The following is a 7,530-nucleotide window of genomic DNA, read 5'->3' as shown; positions in this document are numbered from 1 at the left end:
ACAAACAATGTGTTTGGGCGTCTTTGACGTTCTTAGGAAAGCATAGTCAGACAAGAGCACATTTTCTGCTACTCTGCTCATTAACAGGCTTGGCTATGGCAGTGTCATATTTAAACATGTTTTGTTTCCTTTGTTGCAGATATGGGGTGCAAATAACTGGAAACCAAGGTCCAAGGTAGGAAAGGAAAACAGATTTTACTTGGCCGAAGATTCACAGGGGCATCATTTCCAGAAGCCTTAGGAAACTTAAATTACCCCATCCATCTTGAATGTGACATCCCTTCAAATACTTAAACAGGGTTATCCTATCACCTCTTAACCTTCTCCCCTGGGGCAAGTGTCCAAGGGCCACAAAGCCAAATCTGGGTTGGCCTGGCTTTGTAGTTGTTGTCGTTGTCTGCCTTCAAGCTGTTCCTGAATTACAGTGGTCCTAAGGCAAACCTGTCCTGGGGTTTTCTTGGCAAATGTCTTTAGTGGGGTTTGCCATTGCCTTCCCCGGAGGCTGAGAGAGTGTGACTTGGCTAGTGGCACCCAATGCGTTTCATGGCCAAGCTGGGAATTGAATCTGGGGGGGGGGGGTTTCACACTGGGGCTGATTTCGACATTAAATTAAAGCATATTTAAAGCATCCCACAAATGAAGCGGAAATGGCGAATGATTGCGCGAATGATTATCACACACAATTGTGCACTGAAATCCTGACAGTAAAAAGATGTGCATTAATCCTTCTTTGTGACCTCTTTAATGGTGGATTTTGTGCATCATTACGCTATTTCCCCGGGAATATTCACAGGATAAACTCCTGATCTTCTTCTTCCTGTGATAAAAGGGTATAAAACGGGAAAATATTTAAAATAGACTGCTTTTCCATTTATTTTCCATTTAATTATTTATATTTGAATTTCACCTGTAAAATCCCCCAAATACCTGATTAATGAGTGTTTTAAAATACTAGCGTATTATCACATATTCTGCTTAACAAATAATCTCCCAACTCATAGTTGACTATTTGGAATTAATCATTTTATTGTCAACTAATGATGTTTGATTAATTAATATTTAGAAAAATCCATGGTCATTATTAACAAATGAAATCCCTCCACTCATAGCTGATTGATTATTGTTAAGTTTATGTTTCTATATGCATTAACCTTAAACGTACTTTAATTGACATGACGATGCAGACCGTGATACTGACTATGATATTGACCTGCCAGCTGACGAGAGTCAATTAACTGTCGTCAATACCATGTCTTTCCCAATTTGGCTCCAGTGCATCTAACAGTTTGCAACAGAAATTTGTCCTGAAATGCTGCAAAGGCCATTTGTTTTGGGGTAAGAAAAACCCCAGGGGTGCATTTGGAGGTGCAGGAAGCTGCCCAAGGACCACAAGCTGGGCTATTGTCCACCCTTGATGTCTCTTTTTCACCACAGAATGACCCCTCACCTGCCTTTGGGCATGCAAAGGTATAGCACACCTTGGCCAGAGTCTGCAAAGGTTTCTCCTTCCTTATACAAAAAAAGAGGGGACTTTTCCAAGCTCTGGTACAAACTTTCCAACATTTCACAAACGAAGACTAGGATGCATGTGGCCAAGCAACATCAGAGTAGGGTCTAGATGGCAAAAGGTATGAATGAGGAAAAAGAGACAAGCTAGGAGAGGCTGCAGCAGTTTGCTTTTGCCTAAGTGCACAGGAAAGGGCAAGATCCTTTCCTCTCCTCTGCTAAGTTAATGAGTTGTTGTTGTTGTTGCATGCCTTCAAATCATTTCTGGCCTACAGCGACCCTAAGGCAAACCTATCATGGGTTTTCTTGAGTCTCTCTAGATACCTTTGCAGCGTTATTTTGCAAAGTTTTGAAGTCATGCAGGCGGCTCTGGGGTCGACCCACAAGGCAGCCATCGGCCCCAGCCCCAAAACATAGTGGTCCTGGCGAGAGAGAAGCGTCCCAAAGTGTTGGAAGCCATAGAGCCAGGCAGGAAAGGGATTTCTCCATTCTTCCTCCAGGAAAAAAATAATAGAAATGCTTTTAAAAATTGAAAAATGCAGTGCTAGCATCCTTTATGGACAGAATGTAATTACAAATTGAACTCGGTGTTTAAATTTGTATCTTATGTTACAAATGGAGCTACAAAATCTTGAACTATAAGGAACACCTGAACAGTAAGGAACCTCTTTTTTGTGAGGAACAGGCAAACCCCCCCCCCCCGACCCATTAAACCCAAAGAGAACGCCAGCCTCAGTAAAGAGGGAGTCTTATTTGTCTCCTCCATTAGTTCTCCATAGGGACCAGCCAACGCAACACGCTCATTCCCCTAAAAAGAAGCCAGAAGAGGAAACCAGGGCCAGGAACTGCAATGGCCAAACAGCGTACGCAGTGTTACATAAAAGCCTTCCTCTTACCTAGTTTTCAGAAATGCTTTGAGGGCATAAAGCTTGTCAACACATTGTCTTAAACATTTTATCCATCCTCCTAAAAGAAAATACAGGCATACCTTAGTTAACCTGGACTGCAGAAAGAAGGCAGCTTGACACCACTTCAAACTGCCATGGCTCAATGCTGTGGAACTGTGGGATTTGTAGTTTTGGGAGATGTTTAGCCTTCTCTGTCTGAGGCTGCATCCATACTACAGAAATAATCCAGCTTGACCCACTTTAATTGCTATGACTCCATTCTGGTGCCACAACAAACTACCATTCCCAGAATTCCACAGCATGGAGCCATGGCACTTAAAGTGGGGTCAAACCGGATTGTTTCTGCAGTGTGGATGCAACCTTGGTGAGGCTGGTGCTCTGGCCAGAAAAGGAGTGGGGCTGAGTGCTGCCACCTGCTGCCCACTTGGACAACTGAGGCCAAGGCAGCTCCAGTGATGATGTTGTTCGTTGACTTCAAGGGGACTTTGACTCATGGCCACCCTGTGGATGGAGGCATCTCCAAGATTCCCTGCCCTCCCTTCATCTGCTTAAGTCTTGTAGGGTCAGGCCCATGACCTCCCTGACGATTGAATCTCACCCTCTGGCATGCGTTTCTGTTTCTACTTCCCTCCACCTTTCCCAGCATCATCCTCTTTTCTTGTGAGTCCTGCCTCAGTTTGGCCCTGGCTTCCAGGGATATTTTAGGCTTGATCTTTTCAAGAACCCATTTGAGAGAATCACAGAATCCTGGAGTTGGAAGAGGACCATCCCGTCCGATCCCCTTCTGCCACGCAGGAAGACGCAGTCCAGGAGCTCCCTGTCACAGAGGACCATCCAGCCTCCAAAGGAAGAGACTCCATCACACTCCAAGGCAGCCCTTACTGTCAGGAGGTTTCTCCTAATGTTGAGGTCTTTTCCTGTAGTTTGCATCCATTGCTCTGTGTCCTGTTCTCTGGAGCTCCCTCCTCAATGTAATATCCTTTCAGATACTTAAACTGGGCTGTCATATTACATCTTAACCTTCTCTTCCCCAGGCTAAACATCCCCAGCTCCCTAAGTCACTTCTCAGAGGGCTTGGGGCTCTCAGACCCTTCACCATTTTGGTCACCATCCTCTGGACACGCTCCCGCTTGGCCCCATCCTTTGTATGTCTTCTTGGCTGTCTGCAGTATCTTCAGCACTCTTCTCCAGCACCACATCTCAAATGAGTTTATTTTCCTTATGTCCATTTTCGTAACTGTCCAGCTCTCACATCTGTACATAGTGATGGGGAATAGATGGCTTGGACTAGCGCTAGCCTAACGTCAGTGTTCAGAATTATACCTTTGCAGTTTAGGATCTTGCCTAGTTCTTTCAGTGCCCTTGCCATTCCTAGTCTTCTACCGATTTCTTGACTACAGTCTCCATTCTGGTCTATCTGTGAGCAAGGTATGGGACTCTTTGTGGTCATTATGGTTGCTTTCTTAATGTTTAGCACACAAAAAGTTTGTTGAGAACCACGGAAGACAGAAAACATCTAGGGGCAGCCATGTTGGCCATATAGCAAATCCAATAACATCCAAACAATGATCCCTTTATTGGGCCAACCAAAATGCACAACCATGCGTTGCAAGCTTTGCCCTCTAGACCACCTAAAGTTTTCCTGATGCAAAACAGGAAGACTTCTAGAGAAGTTCAGTGTCCTCTACCTTCATAGGAACCTGTAGCTTCACAAAGGAAGGAGACATGCTGGATTCCAAGGAAACATCTTCCTCGAATTGCAAATGGACATTAAATTTCCTTGACTTTGAGAATCTCCTAGTGACTGCATGGCCAAAGCATTCAGATAGCCCATCTAAACTGAGACCAGAATCAGCAAAATGCAGGCCTAGGACTAACATCTTCAATTCTTTTCTCCTGTTTGCCTGATGAAGAAGAAGCCAGTGTGACTTGGAAAGCTTGCAAGACGTAGTTGTGCATTTTGGTTGGCCCTGTAAAGGTATGTAAACAAGAATACCTTTTCCTTAACCAGGAACCATTTGCGTCAGACTGACTACATTGAGTGCATTTACCTGACCCTGAAGGCCAGGGACAGTTTAGGGATTTTGTTGGTCTACAGGCCACCCCGTGCGCTAACAGACTCCCTATCCGAGCTGACACAGCTGGTCTCGGAGCTGGTGTTGGAGTCCCCTAGGCTTTTGTCCTGGGGGACCTCAACATCCCTTTCGAGGCCAGCCATAGTTCAACTGGTGTGGCTCGGGAGTTCATGGCTACCATGACTGCCATGGGCCCGTCCCATTTGGTCTCGGGGCCCACGCATTCTGCTGGTAATACGCTTGATATGGTCTTTTGTACGGACATGGAGATTCCGTGGGCAGAGGTAACAAATATCTCCGCCTTGTCATGGACGGACCATTTCCTGGTCGAGGTTAAACTCAAGGCATCTACCCAAATCCCTCCCGGCGGTAGCGGACCTATTAGGATGGTCCACCCTCGAAGGCTGATGGAACCCAAAAGGTTCCAAGAAGCCTTAGAGGGGTATATGGTTGGAACTGACAGCGATTCTGTTGATGCCCTGACTAACACCTGGGATACTGATCTCTCCAGGGCTATACACAGTATCGCTCCCAAGCGTCCTCTCAGGCCTGCTTCCAAAAAACAGCCCTGGTACACGGAAGACCTCAGGGAAAGGAAGTGGGTTCTGCAACGACTAGAGCGCAACTGGCGAAGACACCAGCACTTAGCCGACAAGGCACTCCTGGACTCTCATTTGAAGGCCTACGGAGTGGCAATAAGTGCAGCAAAGAATTTGTTCTATGCTGCATGTATTGCGTCCGCGGAGTCGCGTCTGGCAGAGCTGTTCAGGGTAGTGAGGGAGCTTACTCAGTTGCCCTCCTCCCTGAACCCTATTTTGGAACCATCCAAGGCCTGCTGTGATGAGTTTAACAACTTCTTTGCGGATAAAATCTCTCGGAAAAGGGCTGATCTCGACACCAGTATTTCTTCAGGATCCAGAGTAGAGGTCCCTAGAGCCTCCGTGGACTCGATTGTACTGGATCATTTTGAGTCTGTGAGTACCGAGGAAGTAGACAAGATCCTTCGAAGTGTTAGGAAGACAACGTACTCTCTTGATCCCTGTCCCTCTTGGCTGGCAGCTCAGGGGGGGTCAGTTGTAACTGTTATGTTGCGCCACATAATGAATTCATCTTTTAGGGAAGGGCGTTTTCCATCAAGCTTGAAACTGGCCATTGTAAAACCACTGCTAAAAAAGCCCCCCCTAGAACCCCTCATTCAAAGTAATTATCGGCCTGTTTCCCTGCTGCCTTTTTTGGGGAAGGTGATTGAGAGGGCAGTTGCCTTTCAACTTCAATCGGTCTTGGATGAAACAGATTTTCTAGACCCATTTCAAACTGGCTTCCGGGCGGGCTATGGAGTTGAGACTGCCATGGTTGCCTTAGTCGATGATCTCCATCTGGGCATGGACAGGGGTAGCGTGTCCCTGTTAGTGCTCTTAGACATCTCAGCGGCTTTCGATACCATTCACCATGGTATCCTTCTGGAATGCCTGAAGGAGTTAGGTATTGGGGGCACTGCGCTCCAGTGGTTCCGTTCCTACCTCTCGAGTAGATTCCAGATGGTGCAGCTGGGGGACGTGTGCTCCGATAAGAGGGCACTTACATCTGGTGTTCCTCAAGGAGCCATTCTATCCCCCGTGCTATTTAACATTTACATGAAACCGCTGGGAGAGATCATCCGGAGACATGGGGCGCAGTGTTATCAGTATGCTGATGACACCCAAATATGTTTCTCTGTGTCTCCGACTGATGCAGTGACTAAGGATGGCATCTCTCCTCTAAATGCTTGCTTGGAGTCAGTAATGGGCTGGATGAGGGAAAACAGACTCAGCCTGAATCCAGAGAAAGCGGAAGTACTTGTGATAGGCTCCCCTGGCCCGGGGAAGGATATTTGTCCACCTGTCCTGAATGGGGTCACGCTCCCCCTGAAGGACTCAGTGCGCAGTCTGGGGGTGCTTTTGGACTCGTCGCTCCACCTTACATCTCAGGTGGATGCGACAGTCAGGAGCACTTGTTATCAGCTTCGGCTGATATGTCAGCTGCGTCCCTTCCTGGGCCGGGGGGACCTGGAAACGGTGGTACATGCTCTGGTAACCTCTCTGTTGGATTTCTGTAATGCGCTCTACATGGGGCAACCCTTGTACCAAACCCGGAAGCTTCAATTAGTACAGAATATGGCAGCAAGGCTGGTCACTGGATGCCCCAGGACTAGCCACATAACACCTATTCTGCAAGATCTTCATTGGCTGTCCATTTGCTTCCGAGCCCAATACAAGGTGTTGGTTATTACCTATAAAGCCCTAAATGGCGTGGGCCCAGGGTACTTGGAGGACCGCCTCTCCCCATATAATCCGCCCCGCGCTCTTAGTTTGGCCAGGAAGCAATTGTTGAGGGTTCCTGATACGAAGTACACCGTGACTGCCCCACAGTTTTGGAACTCTTCCCGGTGAGCTCCGCTTGGTTACCTCCCTTGACCTGTTCAGGAAGAAGCTGAAGACCTACCTCTTCCAACAGGCCTTCCCCTAGGCGTTGTGATATCTGCTCTCTCCCCGTTAGACTTGCACTTTTAAGCTAGTTATTGTTGTGGTTTTTAATGTTTGTAATTTTTATCTTGTTTTTAAAAAATTGATGTATTAGTTTGAAATTTTATAATGTAGATACTGTTGCAAATTGTACATTGTTTAGTACATCTGTTGTAACCCACTTTGATCTCCTTGGAAAAGCGGGCTATAAATAAACAGTATGATGATGATGATGATGATGATGATGATGATGATGATGATGATGATGATGCTTGCATGGAAGACAGGGAGAGGGAGAAGCGGCTCTCCTCGGCCACCAGGGGGCAGCAGCGTCCCACCATTCTCAGCATCCTCGTTTCTCCAGGGATCTCTTATAAGATACCATGGGATCTAATAAAACACAGGACAAACTTTTGTACAGCCTTAATTAATTAATTAATTTAAAATAAACACAAGCCATAATAGTGACCAAACAGGGAGACAAAGGGAAGTGGCTTTCTTTGGCTAACAGCTCAGCATTGTATATCTCAGTATAGTGGT

This window comes from Sceloporus undulatus, chromosome 6 (genome assembly GCF_019175285.1).
Source record: "Sceloporus undulatus isolate JIND9_A2432 ecotype Alabama chromosome 6, SceUnd_v1.1, whole genome shotgun sequence".
Lineage (NCBI taxonomy): Eukaryota > Metazoa > Chordata > Lepidosauria > Squamata > Phrynosomatidae > Sceloporus > Sceloporus undulatus.
This window is presented reverse-complemented; position numbering follows the sequence as displayed.